Source organism: Pithys albifrons, chromosome 17 (assembly GCF_047495875.1).
Source record: "Pithys albifrons albifrons isolate INPA30051 chromosome 17, PitAlb_v1, whole genome shotgun sequence".
NCBI lineage: Eukaryota > Metazoa > Chordata > Aves > Passeriformes > Thamnophilidae > Pithys > Pithys albifrons.
Genome location: NC_092474.1, coordinates 1028219 through 1040983, shown reverse-complemented (window position 1 = coordinate 1040983; position 12765 = coordinate 1028219). Strand labels below are relative to the sequence as shown.

General features: G+C 44.6%; 1 protein-coding gene across 8 annotated transcripts in view; it reads left to right on the top strand.

Moving 5' to 3' along the window:
- ARVCF (ARVCF delta catenin family member) overlaps positions 1 to 12765 on the top strand; it is a 246142-nt gene that overhangs the window by 203640 nt on the left and 29737 nt on the right. The gene's annotated exons all lie outside the window — the stretch shown is intronic.

Below are 12765 nucleotides of genomic sequence, written 5' to 3'. Positions count from 1 at the left end.
AATTGGAGATTAGGAGGGGATTTGGGATCTTGTCAGAATTCTCAGGGCAGTGGATGGTGTTTGGAGACTTGCAGAGGTTTGATTTGAAGTGTGTGCAGTGTCACTGCAAGGATTCAGCCATTGCCATGGCAACTGCAGCAGTGCCACCCTCACCTCCAGAGCACCCTCACCTTAATGAATGCCCTGAGCCACCTGAGTGTTCTCAGGAGAAACATTTTAAACTCTTCCCACACCACTTACAGGATTTTGGAGAATATAAAGAGACTCTGACTCGATGGAGAGGTCCCTGGATGTGGGACAACCTGAATTCTGAACCTGGATTATGCCCTTTTAGTTGCCTTGATCAAATCGACTTTTGTGCTTGAGTTTTGTTGCTGTTAACTGAGGGCACCAACAGAGGCCATGTCTGAGATCCTTAGAGATGTGCTGATAGTCAGTAATGGTGTAATAATTGCACATACACAGTGCTGCACACTCAGATTCACAGGGAAGCTCTCACTGATCATGTGCAAGCTAATCCCAATATATAGAGGGACCCAACCTATTCCCAGTGGATGCAGTTTCCAGGCTCGTGTCTAAACACTGAATTTCATTTGGTGCATTATTGCACAAGATACAGTAAATCCCAGAACCCCACTGAACCTCTCAGAAGGTGCAGTGCCATCCTGTTGGGAGAGCTGCAGGAAACTTCTCCTAACCAGCCTTCCCTGGAGTGCCGTCAGTTCAGGGCTGGGTGTTGATTGCACTGCAGAGCAAAGAGGGATCTTAAGGATGCAGGAAAAGAAAGGATTGCAAAATACAGCAAGGGCCTCAGCATTTCCCTTCCTTTCTAAATGTCATTGAAATGTAGGTGCCACTGAAGGGAAAAGACAGAAATCAAGTATTTCTGTGGAGAAATGTATCTTGCATAACTTTCTTTAAAATGTGATAAAAGTCCTTGGTGTGGCTCTGTCAATGTAGGAGTGATGTGGCAGATCAGATGGGAGCCAGATCTGTCTCAGAGCTTACACAGCCTGTTATCTTACTCAGTGGCTGCAAATCTCACACTCTTCAAGAGATTGTTTGATAATTTCGAGATACCCCCATTTAATCTAAGTCAAATAGAGTACATATCTCATGCTAGATAAGGTCAGGAGATTCCTCCTGCAGCATTTTGACAGAAGCCCTTTGACACAGAAAAAGGGATGAGAAATTATTCACTTGTGTGCTAAGAGTGAAAAGGATCAAGTCAGTGATGCAGTTCTGTTCACTTTGCACTGGTAGTTTCCTGCCAAGCATCTCGTTTGCATGAGAGTTCCTGGATATTAAAGGTTCTAACAGGTTGCTTGAACTTTGAGTTGTTCAGTAAAATAAGGAAAATAAAATGGCAGTTTTAAAACCCTTAAGAGCTCTGGTCTGATCTCTGCCATGGAGTATAATTGGCTGTGATGAAATCAGCTCTCAGCTGAGCAGAACCTCATCACTAAGATTGAACAATCATGCAAGTTTTAATGATCAGAAGCCCTCAGATTGAGTGACACCATCAAGTGCTATTTCAGAAATCAACAGTTACAGATTAATCCCTTTCATGTATTATTGAAGGGAGTTTTCAGCTGGAATCTTTGTGGGCAAATGAAACTGCAGTTAAAAGATTTGTTCTTACAGTGCAGCAATGACCATTGTGGTAGTTAACAAATACTGGGGTGTAGTGTCTGCAACATCCATGGAGCTTATCTGGGGAGCTGCAGATGAGCTTTCAAGAACTTGCCATCCTGGTTTCCCTGCAGGCTGTTCTTAGGTATGACCCCTGAGCTTGGTTGAGAGCGTGCCTATGATTGCTGGAGAAACCACGAACCAGCAGTAGCAACCTAGTGCAGACCTGTCTTCTATCCTTTCTGGAAACTTTTGGTCTTAAATGACTTTAATTGTAGGAATTTCTGCCTGTCCTGTAGCCAAACATCATAAACCCAGAAGCTTTAGTAGAGTTTGGGTGGGGTGTGTGTAGGAGGCAGAGGTTCCTCAGTCCTCCTGTCCTGGTGGTACAGCAGCTTAGGAACATCTCCATATTCTGGACAGTCCAAAGGGTCTCGTGAGTTGCAGCCGTGTTTAATGCTGGTGGTTTGCTTTTTTCTCCAGAATTTGTTTGTTCTGGAGAGGAAGGAATGAATGAAGGCAATTCTTTTTTTTCAGAGTGATGAACCAAAGTCTCTTCCTGATTGCTCTTGGTTTTATAACGGGAATCAGATTTTGCTGCAGCACATCATTTGAGCAGCCCTGAAACCGTTTCTAAGCCTTTAATAATTTTATGTGCCAGGCATTCTGGCAGGGGAAAGCTTCCAGTTCAGGGTTGTTATCTGTGGTAAACTGGATAATGTCAGATGGGAGAACTTGCAGTGCTTTCAGAAGCTGTCTCGTCTGATATTAAAAAATAAATGTATATGCTCTGGCAGTGTCCAGAGTACTGCTGTCCTCATGAGGAAAGATTGTGGAAGAGAAGCTTCTTGTTTCTTCTTTGTTGAAAGGAGCATATTTTTTTTCTGACAGTCAAAGAGAGAGAGAGGATGAATTTCGGGGGGAAGTGACATGAGCTTGCAGAGAGAAGGGACAGCACTGACAAGAAACTATGAATTCTCTCCTCAGAACCTTGCTAAATTTAGGACTTTCACAAATTGCTGCTTTTGTGAGGGGGGAGGGAAGTCTTGCTGAAATCCCTTCCCCAGTATAAAGTGGGTGAGGGCAGTGCTGTGGCTGCCCCCTCTGCACCACCCCAGTGCCAGGGCTCACTCCTCTGGTGTGCACGTCAGTGGTGCAGCTCCCCTGCTCTGTTCAGAGCCCTTGTTTCTGAGCAGGGGCAGTGGCAGGAGGCTCAGGCACTGGGGAACAGCAGGATTAATCATATCTGTGCAGCTCAAAGCAGTGTCTCCCATGGCAGGCTGCCCTGGGGGTTCTGAGAGAGCCAGGACTGATGTGTGTCAGCCCTCCAGAGATGCTGCAGAGGTGCTGACCTTCCATCCTCCTCAGCTGGAGCTGGTGGATTGTCCACTGCTGTTCCTCAGTGCTGGGCCATGGGAGGAGGAAGAGCAGAACAGCTTTTTACATGGACTCACCATTAGGTTATTCCTAATTAAATCCAGACCTCTGTGCTGTTTGGCTTAAGCAAATCTCATGGCTTGTTGTTGATGCACACATACATCTGATGGGGGAACAGGAGATGCTCTCAAGTGCTCTGGGGGTGGAAGTTCAGCTCTAATTTCAATTTAGCTCATCAGGGAGATGAAAGTTTTCAGCCATAAGGAGACGTGCAGGTACATTTTAGCCTGGTGGATGAGCTAACTCCTTTTCTCCTTCAAATCAGTTATTAAAGTGGTTACTAATTCATCTTTTCCATTTTGATTACTTAAGCTGAGTTCCACTTTAATGGGAACGTATTTAGGAGGGAGTTGGGCTGAAATACTGAACCAGTGCTAAAGCTGCCTGTGCTTGAACAAGTCTATTTTGTTGCACTGGGGACCTCAGAGAAAAGCTGAATTTATTTGAAAGCTCAGCTTTGTGTATACACTTACCCTGGTCAGCAGCCTATGTAGGCAGGGAATGAGATTTTGGATGAACTTGTCAGCAGGTGAATTTCTTCTTCTCCATTATCTGAAATCCCTCAGTCACTTTCTATGTAGCCTGATGCTGATGATGGATTTTCTATTCCAGAAGGTGAGTGTTTAAATTCCCTTATAAATCTTTGTATTACTGCTCCAGGAAATTAGACTTCCTGGCACTGTCAGGGTAATGACTTTAACTTAGTAGATTACAAAAGTGCCAGCAATTTGTCTTCAGCTAAAGGCAACATGTAGTGGAAGGAGAGAGAAACTTCACTGAAGCTTTACTTTGGCTTTAGGTTTGTAATTAAGATTGGCTGCTGTTTGCATTTCACTGCAATTTAAATTTGCTGTCTTTAAATCTTTACAAGTTGACTCAGGCACTCACCTGCCTTTCCCAGCTCCCTTCAGTCATTAATTTGGATTGTTGTATTGTGAATAAGTGAGTAGAACTGACTGATTAATGGTACCATCCAGACCCCTCCTGTGCCTGCTGGTGGAAATTGAGGGACTGGGAAGATCTCTGAAATCAAGTAACATGTTCTTATATAAACATCTTTTGAGTATTTCATGCACGTTGTTGAGAACTCCTATCAGAATTATTGAGTATTTCTTACTTCTGTGGCTTTACTAATCTGAGTGTTCATTTAGGTCCCATGTGTTTTTCATAATTTACAGAGCAGTGAAAGGTTTCTCTTCTGTCTTCAGTGCTTTGAGTCAGAGAAAATTTATTGCCTTGAATGGGAAAATTCCCATACGACGCCTGCCCTTGCCAAACTTTCCATAGCTTGGTGTCTGTAAATTCCCATTTTTTTCCCAGCATTTGCAAGAAATTCAGTGCAGGCATGTGTGGATTTTTCCTTTCTTGTGTACAAACTCTTTCCATAGCTGACTTCTGATTGTTCTGGAATACTCTGCCCTTATTGACATAATCTTCTCTAATTCTTACGTTGGATGTTCCTGTTTGTTCAGAGCTGGTTGCCACGTGCACGAGTTGCTTCCTGACCTGCTGAGCTCTGCTCTACAGGTGGAAACTCCTCATTTGGGATCTCTGTGGGTCTGTTAAACTTGATTATGCAGAAGACAAATGGTAAGGTTGGGGCTGCACTGAAGCTCTCCTGACATTCAGGTGACTTCAGTGCTGCCCGTGGTTGGTGGTTACCTGGGTTTGGCAGCATTTGGCACGTTACCCACTGAGGTTTGCCTGCACTGCCTTGGCACCAGCACTGTCCTGGGGGGGAATACTCATGTCTGCCTCCTTCGTAGTTCTGCTGTCCTCACTGGTGGGTGTGGTCACTTACATTCCTGTGGACATTTAATATTGTGTGTTCATAGTGGTATTTTTGCAGGAATATTCAAATACCAGTGAGGTCTCCCAGTTCAGCCCTGCTCTTCCCAAGTGTTTGTGACCTTGCTGAACTCAGCCACTAATTCTTTTCACTTGGTAATACAATTCAGTCCTGCAACGTTTTTTCTTTGGAGACTGTGAGGAAAGAGAGATTTTTCTGGGAGAAATCCTGACTGTGTGATTGAAACCCACCCCAGTAACTGCACAGCAGCTCTGCCATCTGGGGTTTAGTTATTCCACCAGATCATGTGAGAGGAATTTGGGACCGTTACAGGACCAGCCCTTGCCCTGGTGTTATCTGTCTGCTCAGGAATGTGAAGAATAGTTTTGGCTTTGCATCCTGGTAATTGCTGCCATGTTTGTCAAACTGTTGCTCTCTCAGAGCACCCCGACCCTGCAGTGCTGAGCTGTGATTTCCAGTCCCTGGCTTTGTCCAGAGGGACATCCAGGCAAGAACTGTGATAGTTAAATGCCACTAAGGCCTCCCCCAACATGAATGCTTCATAGGGTGAGTGTCCTTCAGCTTTAGGTCATGTAGCTTTGAAGTTTAAGCTGAGGGAGTAGTGGGGAACAACTGCTGGGGCAGAGAGGCAAGAGGAGCAATTGTAGTGATAGAGAATTTCACACAGCTCTATTTGTATGGAGTTGAGGATACAAAGCTCTTTGTGAAGTCCTAAGGTGGTGGTTGTCCATCTCTGCTTGGCTCTGCTATAATTTGTTTGCCTGTAGAGCTCCTCTTGTTCCTTTCTCTTCTACCTCTGTCTGAAGAGCTACAGCAAACATGCAGGATGAGTTAGGAAGAAGACAGGTTTGTTTTTTGATTCTTTCAGACTTGTCCTTCTGAATGAGAAAACTCTGACTCACCTCTAAGGTACTTTGGTTATCTTGGAAATAGTGACTCAACATCCACAGCTACTCCTCCTCTTTATCCTTCTCTTGCATTCTTGAATGTTTAGTCTTCCTCAGTGCATGGAGGGGAAAAGCTGATAGTTGGAGGCAAGATTTTTCCTCTCCATGTTTAGGTCCTTTCCCCTGTGGCTCTCATGGGACTACAAAATAACTTCAGTCAGCTTCCAGCTCCTTCTTACCTGAGGCTGGCACCCAGGAATATAGATCTGCTAGAATAACTAGCAGTATCTTCAAAAGGCAAGAATCCCAGGTGGTAAATTCCCCTTCCAACTTGATGTGAATTTGTGGCCAAGTTATAAATGTGCAGCAAATGAGACTTACACATCTTAAACTAGAACAGCCTATATGTACTTGCATAATAAAGTAGCCCATGAAAAACTAAACAGCAGGAGCTCCACTAGAGAACATGGTAATTACAGCAGCTGATAAGGAGATGGAGTGATCTGGATCTGCAGCAAAGACAGAGCTGGATGGATTAAAGTCTCATTTTCTCATTCCAACATTGCTACTGACTTGCCAAGTGGCTTTAGGCAAGTTAATTGCCATCACGGGCTGGGGCTGTAGTGAACATGTTCCTGAGGTGTCTGCTACTTCCACTGTCTTCACTAGAAAAATAACTTCACTAAAATAATAACTAGAATAATGACCTTCACTAAAGTAATTAGTGTTTTCACTGCTACTGTGACAACCAATGCAGATGGAGTGCATGTGATACATGGGCAGGATTTTACTGTTTTCACAGAAGTGTTGTGTATGCCAACTGTGGCTGGCACCACAGTGATAGAAAAATCAAGTAAAAACATCATTTCTGTTAAAGGTGGATGGTAGTGGCTTGTCCCAGTGGGATATTGTGGGAATGGGCTGAGGAGTTCATGTTGCAGAGAGTATTTTGTGAATTGCTTTTGCCTTCCCACTGTGCATGTTGCACTTACTGAGTGTTTTTATGGAGAAGTTCCCCTGTATTATTTGTGGGGCTTTGTGTAGACAGGTATGTACAGAAGCCAGTGCATAACTCACATGTTAGGGGTGCTTTGGCAATGCAGGGTCTTAACTCTTCAAACACTGCTTGGATCTTCATGTCCTCTCCACTTGGCTGATACTTCTGATGAAAGAATAGTCACTGTTGGAAAGCTGCAGTGGTCAGTCATATGCCTTTTCTTCTCACAGCTTTTCCTGTACTGTCTGCCCTGCTGAGAATGGTTCATACTCTTCCCTCTGCACACTTTGGGTTGTCTGGATGTTTTTGCATGTCTTGTTTAGCATTTCTATCCTACAAGCAATTCCAATTGTTACTCTAAAATGGAATGCTGGTTATTACAGAGTGTAGCTCATTATACAGATGATGCTCAAGGACTGTTTAGAAAATGAGAATGTGCCAAGAAAGGCTGCCAGGAATAAAAGCAGGAGTTGGTGGGATGGTGTTTATCCCACGTAACTGTGACTGCCTCAGTCTTGGGATTCAGTCACTGCACTGGAGGACCTGCTCCATCCCTCCCTCCGTCCATCCATCCATCCATCCATCCATCCATCCATCCATCCATCCATCCCTCCCTCCCTCCATCCCTCCCTCCATCCCTCCCTCCATCCATCCATCACTGTTGCACCGTGTCAGCTTCTGCCATGCCACTTACCAGTCATGGAACAAGAACGATGAACCTCGGAGACTCTTCCTCCCCTTTTAGCATAAGCATCAGTAATGAGATGATGCTTTGAAGAGGGGTACAAATCACAGAGCTGCCCTGACTGCCTGGCCAGCATCGCCACGCAGGGCAGGGAGGAGGAACTCGGCTTCTGTCAGAGTTAAGAGATGGAATTTCCTGTCAGAATCAATTACAGAAACCTTGTTGCACAAAGTTACGGTTGTCTCTTGTGTCCATCTAAAGTACCACAGCAAAGTTGTGCTGACGAAGCTGCTTGACAAGTTAAGAGAGCAGCAGAAAGTTTCAGAACAGCTGAGGCAGAAAAATGGAGTAATGTTGATTTAAGTCCCTTGCCAGATTTCCAGAAATAGTGTGAGCAGAAGTGGAGGAAGCAGTTGGAGCTCCGGGTGAGTGTCCTGAAGGCTGTGCCTTCAGGAGTAGCAGAGATGTGGGTGGCTGTCTGGGAGCCCTGCACGGCTCTGGTGCTTGCAGAACTCAACCCTGGACAGACATCTCTCAAGTCTTACTGAAGCACTTGAAGTCTGTCCCATCTGGTGTTACTTCTGCCCACAAAATGCAGGCTAGTGCTCCGTAATTAGGCACTGGAGCAGGTCCCCCAGAGGGGTTTGGAAGGGTTCTCTGTCGTTGAAGGATTTCAGGACCTGACTGGACAGAAGCTTAAATAACTCAATCTAAATTGGGCACTGAGCCTGCTTTGAGCAGGAAGCTGGTCCAGGTGACCTCCCACACTCTCTTTCATGTTGTTCTGTGTGACTCTTACTAACTGATTACAAAGTCAGCCAGAAAAAGTATGTCTACAGAAAACCAGCACATTTTTCCAAAACAACTTAATCCTTGACGGCTGGTTTGGGTGACTCAGAGGAGAAGAATGGAGAGTCCATCTGCCCATGGCACCTGGAAGAGGAGCATATATGCAAAATGCATCTTAATTGGAGTATATCAGATGTGGCTTATTTAAAAGACAAATACATTTTTACTTACAATATGTACTTTCTCTGGTGCCAGCACAGTAAACCATGGAGGCTTCACAACACACTATTAATCAACCTTTGGGGTCTGCTTGTAACAGCTAATGATGGGGGAGAGAAAGGTGAAGGAAAATGAAATAGTTGTGTGATTCTGAACTAGTTGCAGGCTGAGGTACTGGAGCTCAGGTAAGGAGGTCTTCCTTCCAGTGCAGCCAAGACAAGGAAGTACATGCATTTTCTCCACTTTTGCTTGAACAGTATTTATTATAGTTAATGGAGAGCTTTAATCATGGAGTTAATCTCAAAATTAAAATAAACCAGAATTTCAAATAACCTGTGCATTCTAAATTGCAGAAGCCACTGATGCTCATTAGTCAGACTGAAGCTGCAGTCACGTTTTGCAGAAGAGCAAATAAAGAGAATCAAAAAATTAGTCCTTGTGTTTTCTCAGCAATAATTCCGTGTGTGCCTGCACAGCTGCTGCAGCCCTATTATCTGACTCATTACTTTGTAAACCACTCAGAGGTATCTTCAGTGTGAAAACTGCCATAGAAAGCCGTATTTATTTCTATAACCCTGAGTGCTCTGCACAGGCTTAAAAGCTCCCCCCTTCTCCAGCGTGATAGGGAAATGGTACAACTTAATGTGCCATCTACCTCTGACTGTGGGTTGCACAGGAGTGACCTTGAACTGAGGCAGAGGTTTTACATTGTAAAGCAGTCACTTAAATTTACCTGTCAGCTGGAGGTGGGGGGATCTCACCTCTGCATGGTTTAGAAGGCACTGTCAGTCCTACTGCCCTGAACCCACTGAGAGCTTGATTGCTGACCCAGGCATTTCCAGGTGATCAGAGTGAATGTTGATCAGGATGTGGTAGAAAGGAGAGAGTTTTTACTTCGGCCTCACAGACCATTAGTTTCAGCCCTGAATTTTCTGTGTCTTGATCATAGGGAAAATTGGAAGTCTGTAATAGCATGAAATGTTACTTGTCTGTGCAGGAATAGACTCTGATTCAGGCAGCTCTAGAAGGAGACTCTGTGAAGGGCAGTCCTTCCCTCTCATGTCCAGTCCAGTTGTGTTTTGCACACCTTGCTGTCTCTTTACTGAAAATATTGTTGCTTTTGTAGAAGGCATTTAGAGCAGCTTTTTGTTGTCTTCTACCAGTAGCCTCAGTAAAGTGTAAATACCTCACACACTGTGACAGTCCACTTGACCAGGCTGAGCCTAGACAAGGAAAGCTGATGTAGTGTGGGAGGGGAGGGGAGGGGAGGGGGCCACAGGCACTGAAGTGAGTTGTGCAGTTACACAGCATTTCAGTGGCAGAGCTGGGAACAGAGATGAGGTTTCCTGATCCCTAAACTAGCATCTTCCTTGCTTGCTCGTGCTAACAAGCCAGGTAAGCAAGTCCACTCCATTTGCAAGTGTCAGTTCTTCTTGTCCCTTTCATCCAAAGCCAGAAGGACCTGGGCAGTGGAGCACTTGGGTGATGCTTTCAGGCAGTTGGTGTGACCCGGGCTTGGTCCTCTGCAGGACTAAGAGTTGGACTCAATGGCCCTTGTGGGCCCTTTCCAACTCAGCATGTTCTGTGATTCTGATTTAATCTGATGAGTTTTGGTTTGAGACCTCTAAAATCACAACCAGTGAATCTGTAATCATGATGCAGCATTTAATTGCATCTTGTCCCACTGAGAGCTTAAAAATGATGAGCAAGAAGAACTTCTCCAAAGACTCATTCAGAGTATGAGGGGACAAGAGTAGAGGGTCTAGAGAAAGGATCTGCCTTAACTGGAGTGTCCCCAGTGGTCTTTAAACACTGAGGAAATTGGAAGTCTGCATTCCTTGCAGATGCAGGTTTCCCACACCCCTTTGGAGAATACTTTGCCCATTGAGTCACAAAGCATGAGAGCACACAGGGCAACCTGCAGATAGGTGAGAGATCAGGAAAGGGAAGGAGGACTGAGGTGTTAGTGCATTGCAGTGTGTTTGGGATTTATCAAGGAGTGAGGAACTGGGGTTTAGGAGCATGAGACCTAATCCCATTTATTTAATTACATGAGTGCTGCTTCCAGGAGAGCATTTCAGTTAGTGCTAGTGTCCAAAATGTAAGCCTTGGGAAAGGCATGTGTGACTCAGGTTTGGGCAGTTCTGCAGGGTTTTGCTTCATAGTTAAATTGTAACAAGCACGTCCCTGCCCCATCCGACTCTGCTGCTGCTGCTGAGCAATGCTGGGATCAAACCCACCAGCATTAACCTGTATTGGCAGGTTCCTGCATGGCTGGATCCCTGTTTCCCTGAAACACTTAAAATGTGATGCCAGCCACCTCAGCTGAAGTCTGGAGACCTATTTCTGGATCCAGCTCTGGACTCAGATGGCCCATGAGAAGCCAGCAGGGCATTGCTGACACTGCCTTGCACATAGGAATGATTAGAAATGGGTTGGGGCTGTAACAGGATGGAAATTTCTATGCTCTTGAGGAAGTATCTCACCTTATTTACATTTATACTGACCTTTTCAGAGTTTTCTATAGGCATGAACAACCTCCACAGTAAATGTCAGCTTCTGCTTAGACTCTTTTACACGGGTAGTTTTAAGCTCAATTTTTAATTGCATAATATTACCATAACAAAGCTGCATTGACATTGAAAACCATCCTAGACAAAGTGGCTATTGGGTTAGGGACCTTTTCACTATTTTAATGGCAATGAAGTGGCTTCAAAGAAGCTGTCAGAGTTGCTTTGAGGTAGTGGCTGCTGTGGCTTTGTTGTAGAATTTCTCATATGATTTTCTGGTGGCTTGTGAATGCAGGCCCTTGCTGTGGCGTGGTGAAGATGGGGCCAGGCTGCAGTTGGATGCTGTGCAATGTTCCCCTTTGCCTCTTGAAAATGTCTCTGTGCTCCCTCTGTTCATTTCAGCTGAGTATCTCGTTCCTTGCTACGTGCTGGGGCCTCAGATTCTTTTCTTTTTAATTGGCAAAGAGATGTATTTGTAGCTGTATTATGTGTATCTGTGTTTGTTCAGCTAAGGCTTCTCTCCAGATCATGTTGTCTTACCCCACATTCTAGTCCAAATTTCAGTTTTACAGCCAGATCTGTGTTTCCAGGAAACCCTTAATTCCTTGGGCAGAGCTGGTTTGGGGGCAATTCTGCTTGTGATTGTCCACTACTCAGGCAGGGTACCAAACACCAGCCAGGCTTACATGTAGTAGAACCCTCCCTGGATTTCCAGAAAGCTGTAGAGAATGGTATCCATTCACTGCACAGCTTTGATGTGGGGTATCCCAGTGTGTCCCAGTCCAAATGGGAGAGGAGCAGCAGCACCTTCTCTTGCCTTTCATCATCTGTAGTCCCTGCCTGGATATGATGCTTTAAGGATGGCTGCAGAATTTCTGTTCTTGAAGGCATTAAGGTTTCTGGCTTACACTGAAATCCACGAGAATTAAGTACCCAAATACTGTACTTGAAAAACTGGGCTGCAAGGTCCATTTTTTGTTAGAGAAGTTGAAGAAAACCTTCTGTTCATGCTGCTTCCACTCTGGCCTGACATTTATTTGACATTGAAAACATCAAATTCTTTTTCTTGGATGCTTGGGAGATACTTGTCTGACAGCAGCACTGTGACTGTAATTGAGACAGATTAGAGGCATGGGCTGCCTTTGGGTGCATGAGCAGCTTTCATGAAATGGAGAGAGGAACTGAAACACACTTCTGAGTCTGGAAGCTGGAGCAGGAACTAATTAGCAATTTCAGGACAAAAACAGGAGGGAGTGTTTGGATTGGCATGTAATAAATTATTTATTAACATGAGGGAGTCTTTCCATATGGCAGTTGCTTATAAAATGCTTATAAAGGCAAGATTGCAGGACTTTGCATTTAAAAGAACCAAACAGGCTTTGGGCCCAGTCCTGGTGATGAGGAACCACTTGACCTTTCATTTTTGCAGGCTAAGACTGGACCTACTGGCTCTGGTTCTGATAAGCTTTCCCCCCAAAAAGATGAGTTGTTTATATCCAAATATTTCCTTCTTACTGAGATGTATTTTGAGATGTTTGATGTTTCTGTGAGGGTATATCCACTGGAGAATAGACAGATTTATTCTTCCTCCTTATTTGAGGAATTCAGGCTGTGGTGTTCTGCAGCCCATCACTGCCTTAAGCAGACAGGCCTCTAACAAGCAGCTGAATTTATATGAATAACCAAATACCTGTGTAATGGCTTATGACCATTTATGAGACTTTATATAAAAGTCATGATGAGAAGTGGAAGCATAAGAAGACTCGGTGACGCATGAGTGACCCAGAAAGGAGCTTTCA